Source organism: Schistocerca serialis, chromosome 4 (genome assembly GCF_023864345.2).
Source record: "Schistocerca serialis cubense isolate TAMUIC-IGC-003099 chromosome 4, iqSchSeri2.2, whole genome shotgun sequence".
Classification (NCBI taxonomy): Eukaryota; Metazoa; Arthropoda; class Insecta; order Orthoptera; family Acrididae; genus Schistocerca; species Schistocerca serialis.
This window is the reverse complement of record NC_064641.1, coordinates 446,796,426-446,811,699: the sequence shown is the minus strand read 5'-3', so window position 1 is coordinate 446,811,699 and position 15,274 is coordinate 446,796,426.

Below are 15,274 nucleotides of genomic sequence, written 5' to 3'. Positions count from 1 at the left end.
CGAAGCATTTGAAATTATAACGATTATCGATTTGGTTATTGTCTAGTAGCGCCTGTGCACAAAGTAATTTGTCGTAAAATAAAAGTATTTCGTTAGCGGGGGGAGGGGGGGGGGGGGGGAGGGGATGCGCGAAACAAACACGAGTTAGCTCAGATTCTGGAGACGTTCTAGAGCCCTCACCCTTTAAGATGTTTGTAACCTTTGACAGACTGTGGTGTCAGATTGGTATGACTCACACAGTCCGATGATCGGCTGGCATGCTTATTTGTTCTTGATTCGGTACATCATTCTTACTGCTACATATCAATAACCTGTAATCGAGAGCACTATTAGTTGCCAGTGTGAATCATAAACGCACTCGCCATGACTTGAGAGCCCGTTACGCTTCTATAATTCTGGGATCCTTCAGCTTTCTACGCAGCTAACAGTGTTCTATTTCTGCAGATGTCTCGCGGAGATGTGAGTGAATCGTTCGTAAATAGTTTGATCTACCGTGGCCTCTCACCAAGGCAGTTTTGATAGAGATTATTAGTTAATGACCGAAAATTTATTTGTTTCTCATTTATGTTACCGGTAATGCCAGTTCCAATGTAATGACTTCCACAATATAAAATTTTATGTAATGATACTCTTTTCCGTGAAATATATATTACTAGATTCAGTGCTTGGTTACATGCGAGCGTGCGAAAAGTTGTAAAATTACAGGATCCTGAACGCTATTGCAAAGAAGAGAGTGATGTGCAGCTGAGGGAGGCTACCTATTATCTCATAATTCCACTCAAGGTTAACCAATTCTTGGTTGTCACAGTGTAAGCAAAAATTCAGAAAGTCCTAAATATCTTCATATGATAACTTTCAATATTTAATGTGTAAACAGGTGTTCCAATGCTGATGAAGCGATAGATAAAGTTTAGAGAAACGAAAGCGAAATATGTTATTTACGAAAATCCAGTGACAATTGTCAGATCAGTGTTTCGGGCGGCACAAAGCTTCAAACAACCAATGACGGTACGGTCTACATCAGAGACGCGTCGAAACAACTGCAAATAAAGGGGAAAAATGCATCGAAGATGACTATGTCATTGTAACTGAAAGAAATATCTTTGTGACTACGTTCTATGTTCCTGCTTTTGATGAGCACAGTGAATGGTCTGTTGTGTAAGTGATGTAGTTTATAGTACACGTGTTTCTCTTCACAACAGAACAACAAGAAATCCTAAAGGCACCAGCATAGAGCAGCAGCAAACACCTTACAAAAATCACGCATGCATGCCATAATACACAAAAAATGCACTTGAAAAAGAAATTATTTCCCGAAACTCATTGTGCTAGAATCGAATAAAGATAAACTGTGATCGACAGCAACAAATGTTATTTTATAAACAGACCCTATATTTATAACAACTGTGAAATGGTCTAGACGTGTCGTTTAGAACACGATTTGGTATTGGATAAGTGGCAAACAGAAAGTTGACAAAATTTTTATTACTGAATGAATGATGGGGCTATTAAAAACATGGATCTATGACTTCTAAGAAAGTACTGCAGTGTTAGCTGAGCGAAATAAGCTAAACGAGATCGAAACAATACGAGACAATATTTTTCATTGATTCAGTTGCACCATATCGAAAAATAGATTTTCCTCGTAGTACTGTTTGATAATAAAACATTGGCAGTAAGGTAAACAGGCAGACTGAACTTCTGGTAACGGCAATGTTATGCTGAAAGAGGACGTTAAAAACATATGGCTGCATGAGATGTAAGGGGCACCCAAACGAAAACGAGACAGGTGGAAAGAAAGTAAGTGAACTGTTCATTACTGCAAATATAATCGCCATAGCTGTTTATACATTTATCGAACTGAGAGACAAGAGGGTCAGTGCCTTCATAGCAAATTATTTGTTTTTACTGCGGAATCATGATCATACCCAGGCGTGCAACTCTTCGTTCGTAGCAAATCGACAGTCACTCATGTCTTTCTTTAGGGGAATGCAGGACGTGTAACGGATAACCAACGAAATTTCTGCATTGTAGCAGAAATAGACTTGGCAAAATGTGGGCTGGTGCTAGCATCAGAATGATGCCATCCGTCAACATTCTAGGGAACAACTTGAGTATGCAAAACAAATCGATGGGGATGTTGGTTGGTTGTAAAAGATATACAGTCTGAAAGACATTATTACAGGCCACAAAAAATGGCAGACGTGACAAAACCAGCTAAGCTTCTAATCGTACGGGAATGTACTGGCATCAGAACATAATCATTAAATTGCGAAGTAAAATGCAGCCCAAACTGCGAGTCCTGTTTTCCTACATTATTCAACGCCGTCCGGCTGAACTTTTAGTGCAGGCACCCCATGCATCCATCCCCATACAGGAACAGCCGCCGCAATTACAGAAGCGCGCGGTAAAATGTTATTACAAACGCCAATAATTGATGCGTACGTTGCAGGCTAATTGAAATTGATGGCTGGAATTACGCGCTATTATTGAAAAAAAGCGGTACTGGAGCTGCGAAGCGCTCTCACGTGGAGCCTTAATTGATTGCAGGCTCGCTACTAAAGTGCCGCGCTGTATCAATTTGCGAAGGTGGAGTGGTGGAGGGATGGCGAGGCAAAAAGCGGAGTCTTGGGCGTCCGAGCATTATATTTGTGATATTATCAAAATATTTATAATGCTTAATATCTGAGAAAAAATATTTATTCCGCTGAACATGGTTTTTTTAACGGAAAACAAGGTAGGACACGTTTTCATTTACATGACGGAGCAGGGAAGTTAAATCAACATTGTTCATAGGGGGGAATGCTGTAGCTTGGAACACTTTTGAATTCTGACTTTAACCAGTCATGTAACACATTTTCCTATTACATTTATGTGCTTTTTATGTGCTCTACCCTTTACTGAAATTGCAAAAAATTGCACTAAAATTAAGGTTTCTCCAAATCCAGAAAAATGTTCCAAGGTACGTGTTCCTGTACCTAATAACAAATATTCAAACATTCTATTGAAGTTTAAGAGCGCTCTAATCGACAAAATACGGTCAATACTCAGTCGTCTGTCTGTTACATTGTTATGTTCGTTCTTTTCACATATACCTTTTAGAACTGCATGCTCACTGGACTGAAATAGAGCTTTTTCACGACTTATTCGCAAAAACAAATAAAAGTGAAGACTCCAGTCTTTTTAAAACAAGTCACTATACCAATATTTTTATCTGATTTAGATCTATTTTGAGAGAACAGAGAAAGAGAAGTAATAAGTATATGTTACATTCTTAACAGTTTTGAGATTCAAAGGTTCTTCGTTTCATCTGCTGTAAAACTTGAAAATATTACACAAAAACCCTAAAAATTTTTTAACGCGTGGAAAAATTTTTAGAGTAAGACTGATCCTTGTTCTGATGTCATACTTTTCTTGGAAACAAAATATAGCACAGGAATTATAATATCATTTTAATTACTTTAAGTACCTAAAGTCGTAATTTACAATAGTGTAAAAATTAGGTACCCAAGAAGGAAAACTTAATCACTATTATGACCTACAAATAAAGTTTAACGAGTTTCATCCAAAGTGAGCGGGTTTCTTTTCACAGGACATATTTGTCATGCTTCCCAAAAGTCAGACTCACAGGGCACTGATGTAGCTGGGACACGTCATATTTCCAGACCAGCTGGTGTAGCGATGGGTAAAGCAATTTTTTGGCTACCCACCAGTTAAAGGGTGTCGTTTTTCTACTCAGATATATCTCAGATAAGTATCTGCCTGATTTGACAACTATTGCACATCCTGGGCCGTGATTTACTTCGAGCAGAAAATAAGCTGCAAACAGTTGCTTTTATTTTAGGTACAACAACTTAGTTGTGTAATCTGTATCTTCAAAGAAAACGAAAACAATGACTTTCAGGCACCAAGACCCTATATCCAACAACACAATAATAAATGATCAGTAAAGAGAAAGAATAAACCCGTTCCACTTGTTAGGAAATACTACCTCTTTCATAACAAAAATGACCATGCAGTAAAATGTAGAAAGATTCAGTTAGCAAAGCGGAACAATCTATAAAAACCCCTGAACTAAAGTAAGAAAGAATACTCTACCTAAGTACTACAAAACTATATCAGTACCAACGATGACATGTGGAAGTGAGTTGTAAACTATTACAAAAAAAAAAGAATAAGTAATAGAACCATTGGGAATGCGATTCCTAAGAAGAGTCTCTGGGTATGTACGATCGGGAGGATGAATACTGATATCAAAGAAGAACTAGGAGTGAAAAAGTTAAATGAACAGATTAAGGAACGCAGGAACAAGTGAAACAACTATGTTAGAAGAATGGAAGACGACAGAATACCTGAATTAACTATAGCAATACCGATGTATTTTCCATAACGGTAATTACCAAGAAAGGGGGGGGGGGCGAAGCAGGCTGTGCTTTCTGCCCAGACTAAAAAAACGAGAAAAATAAATTCGTTGCCTTGTATTAGACAAATTAATTTTTAAAAAGGCGCTGGTGATGGAGTAGTGTCCAGAACATGAAAATATTTGAGAAAGTGAGATTTTCCATTATGACTAAAATTCTTGGGTTAAGTTTAACTGAAAAATTTAAAGCTTATTGAATATGGCAGAAGAATTCATTAAACAAAATAAATATTTTTTCAAAATTTTAGAATTGAAAGTATCTGCCCACATTACTTTTTTTCAAGAGGTGGGCGCAGCGTATGCCCCCCCCCCGCATTATGTTGTAAGGGATAATGATAAATTATTATCCAGTGGGCAGATGTTCTTTAGGAAGACCGGAGAATAGGTAGACAGATTTTAACCAAGAGGGGGTTACACACAAATTCTTAATACATGCAGAAATAAAAAGAACACATCATACAAAAATACGATTTTTTTGTGTAACTGAGATGTAACAAATTCTGTAATTACATACAAAGCCCTAGTCCAGTGTAAAAGGGAGTAGTAAGGATATGGCGGTGCTATTACAGTTTAGATATCAAGCTGAAATGTAAATTAATGCAATTGATCAATTAATTACCCCCACCCCAATCACATCCCCCCTCCAACTCCCTCATCCTCCACATGTGCCTCCTCCTTCATCACCTACCCTATTGGCGGAAATTTCAACTTTCGGTGGGGATTTCTTTGTCCCAGGGCTGTGCTGACATCCGACCGCACCCTCATCTGGGAATTGGTCGGAAATTAAAAATGGCTGTGCCCTTTCTGGGATTCGAACCCTGGTCCGTCTATTGTGTCACCTGACTACTCACTTTCCTCATCTGAAATACATGAAGATGGATCATTGTATATAGGAAATATCTTAGGGTTTTTGGTAGGTTATCGAATAAGACAAGCAAATATTCTATCCTGAGCAAGATTCTTCATCTCCTATAACCTACTGCAACCTACATCCTTCCGAACCTGCTTAGTATATTCATCTCTTGGTCTCCCTCTACGATTTTTACCCTCCACGCTGCCCTCTACTAAATAGGTGATCCCTTGATGCCTCAGAACATGTCCTATCAACCGATCCATTGTTCTAGTCAAGTTATGCCACAAATTTCTCTTCTCCCCAATTCTATTAAATACCTCCTCATTAGTTACATGACCAACCCATTTAATCTTCAGCATTCTTCCGTAGCACATTTCGAAAACTTCTAGTCAATTCTTGTCCAAACTATTTATTGTCCATGTTTCACTTCCGTACAAGGCTGCACTCCATACAAATACTTTCAGAAACAACTGGCTGACACTTAAATCTTTACTAGATGTTAACAAATTTCTCTTCTTCAGAAAAGCTATCCTTCCAATTGCCAGTCTACGTTTCATACCCACTCTACTTCTACCATCATCAGTTATTTTGCTCCCAAAACAGCAAAACTCATCTACTACTTCAACTGTCTCATTTGCTAATATAATTCCCTGAGCATCACCTGATTTAATTCGACTACATTCCATTATCCTCGTTTTGCTGTTGTTGATGTTAGTTTTATATCCTCCTTTCAAGACTCTGTCCATTCCGTTTAACTGCTCTTCCAGGTCCTTTGCTGTCTCTGACAGTATTACATTATCATCAGCGAATCTCAAAGTTTTTATTTCTTCTCCATGGATTTTAATACCTACTCCGAATTTTTCTTTTGTTTCCTTTACTACTTGCTCAATATACAGATTGAATAACATCGGGGACAGGCTACAACCCTGTCTCACTCCCTTCCCAACCACTGCTTTCCTTTCATGCACCTCGACTCTTATAACTGCCATCTGATTTCTGTGCAAATTTTAAATTATTTTACCCCTGCCACCTTCAGAATTTGGAAGAGAGTATTCCTGTCAACATTGTCAAAAGCTTTCTCTAAGTCTACAAATGCTAGAAACGTAAGTTTACCTTTCCTTAATCTATCTTCTAAGATAAGTCATGGGATCAGTATTGCCTCACGTGTTCCAACATTTCTATGGAATCCAAACCGATCTTCCCCAAGGTCGGCTTCTCCGAGTTTTTCCATTCGACTGTAAAGAATTTTCATTAGTATTTTGCAGCCATGACTTATTAAACTGATAGTTCGCTAATTTTCACATCTGTCAACACTTGCTTTCTTTGGGATTAAATTATATTCTTCTTGAAGTCTGAGGGAATTTCGCCTGTCTCATACATCTTGCTCACCAGATGGTAGAGTTTTGACAGGACTGGCTCTTCCAAGGCTGTCAGTAGTTCTAATGGAATGTTATCTACTTCCGGGGCCTTGTTTCGACTCAGGTCTTTCAGTGCTCTGTCAAACTCTTCACGCAGTATCGTATCTCCCATTTCATCTTCATCTACATCCTCTTCCATTTCCATAATATTGTCCTCAAGTACATCGCCCTTGTATAGACCCTCTATATACTCCTTCCACCTTTCTGCTTTCCCTTCTTTGCTTAGAACTGGGTTTCCATCTGAGCTCTTGATATTCATACAAGTGGCTCTCTTTTCTCCAATCGTCTCAATTTTCCTGTAGGCACTATGTTTCTTACTCCTAATGAGATATGTATCTACATCCTTAGATTTGTCCTCTAGCCATCCCTGCTTAGCCATTTTGCACTTCCTGTCGATCTCATTTTTGAGACGTTTGTACTCTTTTTTGCCTGCTTCATTTACTGCATTTTTATATTTTCTCCTTTCATCAATTAAATTCAATACATCTTCTGTTACCCAAGGATTTCTACTAGACCTCGTCTCTTTACCTACTTGATCCTCTGCTGCCTTCACTATTTCATCCCTCAAAGCTACCCATTCTTCTTCTACTGTATTTCTTTCCCCCATTCCTGTCAATCGTTCCCAAATGTTCTTCCTGAAACTCTCTACAGCCTCTGCTTCTGTCAGTTTTTCCAGACTCGATCTCCTTAAATTCCTATCTTTTTGCAGTTTCTTCAGTGTTAATCTACAGTGCATAACCAGTAGATTGTGGTCAGAGTCCACATCTGCCGCTGGAAATGTCTTACAATTTAAAATCTGGTTCCTAAATCTCCGTCTTACCATTATATAATCTATCTGAAATCTTCCAGTATCTCCAGACCTTTTCCATGTATGCAACCTTCTTTCATGATTCTTGAACCAAGTGTTAGTTATGATTAAGTTATGCTCTGTGCAAAATTCTACCAGGCGTCTTCCTCTTTGATTTATTACCCCCATTCCATATTCACCTACTATGTTTCTTTCTTTTCCTACTATCGTATTCCAGTCACCTATGAGTATTAAATTTTCGCCTTCCTTCACTATAAGAATAACTTATTTTATCTCATCATACATATTATTAATTTCTTCGTCATCTGCGGAGCTAGTTGGCATACAAACTTGTACTACTGTGGTAGGCATGGGCTTCGCGTCTATCTCGGCCATAATAATGCGTTCACTATGTTTGTAGTAGCTTACCCGCACTCCTATTTTTTTATTCCTTATTAAACCAACTCCTGCGTTACCCCTATTTGATTTTATATTTATAATCCTGTATTCATCTGACCAAATGTCTTCTTTCTCCTGCCACCGAACTTCACTAATTCCCACTATATCTAACTTTAACCTATCCATTTCCCATTTTTTTATTTTCTAATCTACCTGCCCGATTAAGGGATCTGACATTCCACACTCCGATCCGTAGAACGCTAGTTTTCTTTCTCCTGATAACGACGTCCTCCTGTGTAGTCCCAGCCCGGAGATCCGAATGGGGGACTATTTTACCTCCGGAATATTTTACCCAAGAGGACGCCATCATCATTGAACCATACAGTAAAGCTGCAAACGCTAGGGAAAAATTACGGTTGTAGTTTCCCCTTGCTTTCAGCCGTTCACAGTACCAGCACAGCAAGGCCGTTTTGGTTAGTGTTACAAGGCCAGCTCAGTCAATCATCATGACTGTTGCCCCTGCAACCACTGAAAAGGTTGCTGCCGCTCTTCAGGAACCACACGTTTGTCTGGCCTCTCAACAGCTAGGCCTCCGTTGTTATTGCACCTACGGTACGGCTATCTGTATCTCTGAGGCACGCAAGCCTCCCCACCAACGGCAAGGTCCATGGTTTATGGGGTGTGGGGGGGGGGGGGGAATAATCTATTACAAAACCATTATTAACTTTTGCATATTGATTTACATACAGAAAACAACTACTTCCTTTTTTTTTAGTAGGTGTATTTTAATGTCCAATTTAATTTTTCACTTATAACTTTAATCAATATCTGAATCAGCTATTTCTTTCTCCAGCCAGTAATTTGACAAATACAGAGAAAGGATATTCTCGAATTCCGATATGTATCTAATTTTTCCCTGTAAACTACTTCTTGTATGGCTTGAAGAATTAGTTCTCTTTCTTCCTGCAGTTCTTCTAGATGAGACCATTCGGTGTTTTTAATTTTTCCTCTGATTCCTTGATAACACGATAGTTATGACATTCCACATCTTCCTGGGTATAGGCTGCCAGTTCCTCTGCTGTACATTTTTGTGGAATTTCGATATGGAACTTTTTCAAATGAATTGCCATTAAAGGTTATAATTTCCGTTGGTTTTAAGCTATGCAAACGGTCGTTCTGTTGCTAAGTGTATGACATCTAACCCACAACATTTCTATATAATGTACCTATTCAAGCAAATGGAAGGGGGAATGGAATTTGATAAACAGATTTTTCGTGTGTCCTTTAACATAGTAAACGTGCTCCAATACGGCGTTCTCGGCCAGTATTCCAGCATATGACCACTACTATTTACAGTAAATGCTATTATCTTGTATTCCCCAGTCGTAGCCAGACTTCTCCGCACTGTGTGTTGAAAGCCATATGTAAACCTGGCCCGCACATCCGCAATAGCTTCTTCCTTTTTCCATTTGCAGCTTATATTAATCCTTCATGGCAGTTGTCTTTTCCATATACTCCAGTTTTCTTTTATTTGCTTCGATGTCCTCCATATTCAGTTTCCTTTTCCGTGTGCGTAACACATTAACTACATGTCAAGATGTAATTTCTTTAATGAGGGACAGTTTTTGTTCGACTCATTGATTCTTTTTCTTAGTTCTTGAGGTATAACATTGTTTGTGGGTACCAGCCCTAATTCTGCAGTATCTATATTGGACGTTATTGTGAAGGACAAAATTCTAGACTGACAAAAATAAGTTTCAATGCTTTAACGTAACACTTCTGCATAATACATCATCTTTATTGGTGTCAGAATTAAGAGTCTTCACGTAGTTTATAAGTAGATAATTAAAACTGTATGCACACAGAACATAGCTGATGGGCTTTTCTCGGTGAAAGGTATCTGGAGGACTTACTTGTACACCTGTCAATTTTCGGGTATACAGTTGGAGTTCAACCACGTTAGACAGTCTACTCTAACTGTCTTATCGTTCTCCACAATTACACTGATGTTTTCCTGGAGATCTCCTTCCATGCAGAAGTCGTGGTATGATATAAAGTAGTCGCACAACTCCGTTTTATCAAAAATTTGAGCAAACTCTTGCGTTACGTCCAAATCCAAAAGGTAATAGTCACCTACGCGTAGGTATAACCACAGGATTTTTATTTTTCCTCGAAGTAATTTACAGTGCTTCCTTACCGATTTCTTCTCGCATCCCCCTTACTGCCACACCGTCGTTCCCACGTAGAAGGAAAGGCCTTGACACCGTGTCTCGCAGTGACGTAATTGGAGAATTTACTATATAGGTAACAGTTAAGTGAGCCACATGTCTCCTCCTTTAACGTTACAAACCGTCCCCTTTCTAATTGTTCTTGACGGTCCACTTGATCACAGATTTTCACCACCATAATGTTATCGCAAAACGGTTATGTAATAGGCGTAAGACCAAAAGACGAACGTTTCAGTTTGTGTTCATTACAGCAGAAACTGGACAATCTGGGTACTGACACTGGCAACATAAATTACACAGACTTCGCGACAAGAAAGTAAGAAAGTAAATGTGCTTTCACCTATTATGGAACCGTTTTGCGATAGCATTATGTTGTTGTGGAACCTAGAAACGGTAGTGTTTCTTCCTGACATGTGAGTAGATTGCGTGAAACAGGCTGTCATGATCAAAATGCTTACAAAACTAGAACGCAAGAATCTGCTCCTATTGTGAATGATTGTCTGTTGTATGAAAGAATCTTACATCTAGGTCGGCAGAAGGGAGTTACGGAAAAAAAATGTCATATGTAAGCACACAGACAGTATTTGATTTTGATGTAACGGAAGAGAGAGGGAGAGAGAGATGTAGAATGCTATAGAAGGTTCTGTTACAAGACAGGATCTCACGATTTGTTTCTTAAATGCCAGTGTGGTATAGCTTCACATTGGTAAAATGGGTCTTGCCACAGTGTACAAAACAGCAACATCGTCTTGAATTATAGCTTATTGTTGTCGAAGGGAAAATGACTGTTTTTTTCCGGCATGTTAGCAAATGGCATGATAGATTGTATTCTCTAATGTTATTTCACATGTCTGAAATGTTTGTAGCACACACGTGCATCATGACAGTTCTTTTTTTTTTTTGTTGACAGATCTTGATTTTAATGCGAGAGACGCTCTTAGGTAGTGTAATTTGTCCATCAAGCTGAAAGAAATTGCTTCGGGTTTTAAATTCTCGCTTTTTCCTTACTCCGATGACGCTTTCGATAAAGCGTGGACATTCTGCAGTGATTCGTATTTTTCGCAGCAATATAGTGGAAGTTTTCTTTCCGACTTTTCGCCTTGTGGAAATGTACAGGGGGTGTATAGCCCGACCTCTGAATTTTGGTCATCTGTGATTGGTGGTAGTGCTGTAGATTTTTTTTCACTTCGCTGGATGTCACAAGATAATGAAATATGAATTGTATACAGTAGACGAACATAAAAACTATACCGATTTCGTTCGTAAAATTGAAAGGAAATGGAGCGCGCCTGTTTTAATGGAAAGAGAACATTTATTACTGAACCATCAATTAGGGCGGTTCACATACAACAACTTAAGCACACATGCTATTCCAAAACGTTATCATGGAAATAGGGGCCAGGAGGTGCTGGTGAAATAACACACACTGCTAAAGATACCTTTTTGTTTTAAAAGACTTTTTCAATAATAAATTTTTAAGTCTGGCATTAAAAAATCAATTTCAAAAACAATTTCCAATAGCTGACAAATTTTCTTTATGAAAGGGAGATTGCAAGGTATGACGTTAACAACTTCCCAATAATAAGATTTTAAACTTGACATATATATATATATATATATATATATATATATATATATATATATATATATATATATATGAAAGATAACAATTTAAAAAAACTCTTTTAAATAGCTGGCAAATTTTCTCTATGTAAAAGATATTGCAAGGTATGACGTTAGCAATTTCCCAATAACAAGATTTTAAACTTATCATATATGTACAGGAGGACAATTCCTTCAAAAAACTTTTAAGTAGCTAGTTTGTACTAAAGTTAAAATAGTTGTCTCTTGCCAGTTAAATAACTTATATTACTCCTGTCAGTTGTTACAAGATAAATGTGAATAAACCAGCACACAAGTCTTCACATTAAAGGCAGTTCCCCCCAAAAAATTTCCTTAGCCCGTTGAGGGAGTGACACTTCTAAAGGGGCCCAGATCACTGTAGTCGGAATAGTTATTGGTGGTCTACAGGGCCACAGCAGATCAGTCCCAAAACTTGCATTACAAGCCACCATCTCCCCGTGTTATCCAAAACCAGAAGATGTAGCAAGGGCGGTGTCTGTACAGACTCTGAACCACAGAGACATACGACACCGACCCTAAATTCCCCAATCAAGGTGTGAATGAAACGGCCCGACCAAGAAGCAATAACCACATTCCCGCGGACAGGCAAACGAAACTGCGGTGGGAAGACCCCAACAAAATCACTGGTGAAGAAACTCATACACTTCACTAGAACTTGAAAAACCCCTAATATATATATATATATATATATATATATATATATATATATATATATATAAAACTAACTCTGTTACATAAAAACAGTACTCAACTTCTCACACTCCACCACAACGCCGGGAACACGTTGCACTTCCTCATGCTCGTCAGTGCCAACCGCTGCCAGCGGTTTCAACGGCCGATAAGGAGACATACGGTCCCACGCGCTGATCTCCTGCACCACGGCTTCTAAGCTTCATAAGCCACGTACATGCGGGTAAGGCAGACTTAGCCCCTGCCAGCCAAGAGGTCGGCCAAAGCACGTGGCGACCAGTTGACGACCTCCAACAGCTGGGCCCCGCTCGCGCCACCACCCCTCTCGGTCACAGCCCAGTACGTTCTCCTCGATCGTCACGCGACCGTACACTTGCTCCACCTCCCGCCAGAGGGCGGTAGCGATCAAAACAGTGAGCCAAACCGAAAGCGCCACCGCAAACACTAGACGCGAAACGAAAGCACTCCACCTGGCGCGTTTTCGAACAGCCGAACACAACTACGGTTCCATTATCATCGTGATTGTGTTTTTCTAATTAATAGATGCTCGATTATAGGAGTTGTGTTGATGTTAAATACAATTGTTACGGTGCAGTGTTTTCACACTCAAAACAGCGGGCACCTGCACAGGTAGTGTGGTGGCGGTCCAGTGTGTGTGTGTGTGTGTGTGTGGTCAAACAGAGCGCGGCGTGTGGGGCGGAATGGACCTAATTTATCTCATATTTTTTGTTGGCTTTACATCTTTTTGTTTTGGCGAAGGACCACCGCGTCAAGGCAGGCTGGGTGCCTCTCCTCTCCCGGCAGAAGAACGGTATGCTGCAGGAAAATTGCGAGGTGCTCGATAGCAGTTGACCGTCCGAAAAGGTCTGTATCTACACCGTATGTGGAGGGGTGGGGAGGGGTAGGGAGGTGCAAAGATAAATGGCCTCTAATTTCGGCGATTTGTGATCGTACATTGAGAAAAAACCACATTCAACTATCGGCCCCTCGGTAATATTATGGGACGATTATTTTTCCCAGTAGATGTGTTGCATTAAGACCTGTTCATTATGCGTGCTATTTATTTTCCTTGGACAATTTCGGTGTGTGATCAGAGAACTGAAGCATTTTCCATCAGCTGTGATAGTGTGTATTAGCTTCGATTACCTGGGCTGCAGGGTGGTTGTCTACAGGCTTCTGTAGAGAATTCTGACATCAAACAACATCAAACAGCAGCAGATACGGTCGTCAGCTGTATGCCTACAGGTAATGCACTCATTAAACTCCTCTCTGTCCAGCACCAGCGTTTCATCAGTTGAATATATTTTCCACAAAAAAGAAACACAAAAAATAAAGATAGCACCTCCCACTCCAGCCTTTTTTTCCTGCTGGCTTGTAGGTTAGGGTAGAGTTTGAGTGCATCCGCCACTAGTTTCGAGTGGTCCTGTGAAATTTTTTCCCAGCAGAATAACACTAGTTCTATGACAGCATCAATTTTTGAGCTGTATTGCGATTTTAGGAGGCCCTTGTGTAGTGCAATGCATATAGTTGTATAATTATAGCCGATCTGTATGATTAATTACGTATCTAGGACCGATTTTTACTCCAGCTTCCCAACCAAAATAAATAAGGAATACTAACCCAACCTTCCTCTCCTGCATCTAGCCAGTTTCCATGTGCTGGGGGAGGGGGGGTGTGCTCTTGGACTCTCCATCCAAAAGAACCAGTGTTCAAATCCCAGAAGGGGCACAGTCATTTTTAATTTCCCTTCTAATTCCTGGGTGGGGGGACGTGTGTGACATCATCACAGTCCTAGGACAAAGAAATTCCCACCAAAATTCGAAATTTCCGCCAAAATTCGGGATCCGAGCCAACAGGGTAGGTGGAGGAGGAAGGAAGTGGAGAGGTAGTGAGGAGGAGAGGGTGGGGACCCACGTGCAGACTGAGGAAAACATATGACGTCATCTGAAGGCGTGGGGTGGGGGCGAGTGGTGGTAACTAAATGATCAGTGTAATTAATTTGCATGACAATTTGATATGAAAAGTGTCCTAGCACCGCCATCTACCTGCTACTAAAGGGGCCCTAAAGGTGTTAATTTGATCAGGTTAAATAAATGAATAAAAATGGTGCGGTAGTGTTCTCGCTTCCCACGCCCGGGTTCCCGGGTTCGATTCCTGGCGGGGTCAGGGATTTTCTCTGCCTCGTGATGGCTGGGTGTTGTGTGCTGTCCTTAGGTTAGTTAGGTTTAAGTAGTTCTAAGTTCTAGGGGACTGATGACCATAGATGTTAAGTCCCATAGTGCTCAGAGCCATTTGAACCATTTTTTGAATAAAAATGTTTGAAAATATAGTGTTTCCTGATTTGTTAATAACGTTGTACTTTCTAATGTAAGTAATGATTTGAGAATGAAATAAAAAGTTCAGAACTACTCAATAACGAAAATATTATTTAGACCTTATTTAATAAAACACAAAAAATAAAAACAAATACACTGACAGAAAAAATAGCAAAACCAAAAAGTAATTACTGTACAGTAATGAGATTTTGCGAATATATTTGAGTAGGTAACATATTTAAGTGATTAATATTGCAAGAAAACAGATTTATCTAAGCATAACACAAGCCATTGCAAATGTGAAATATGCGTACATTAATAATCCCTGTAACCGCCAGAATGTTGAATAAAAGCATGCAAAGAGGCATGGAACTTTTTGTGCAGCTACCGGATGTCAGTTTGTGGGATGGAGTTCATGCTGGCTGCACTTAGTCTGTCAGTACAGTGCCGGTTAGTGCTGTTTGTGGATGATGCTGGAGTTGTCTTCCGATGAGATCTTTTATATGCTCGTCTAGTAACA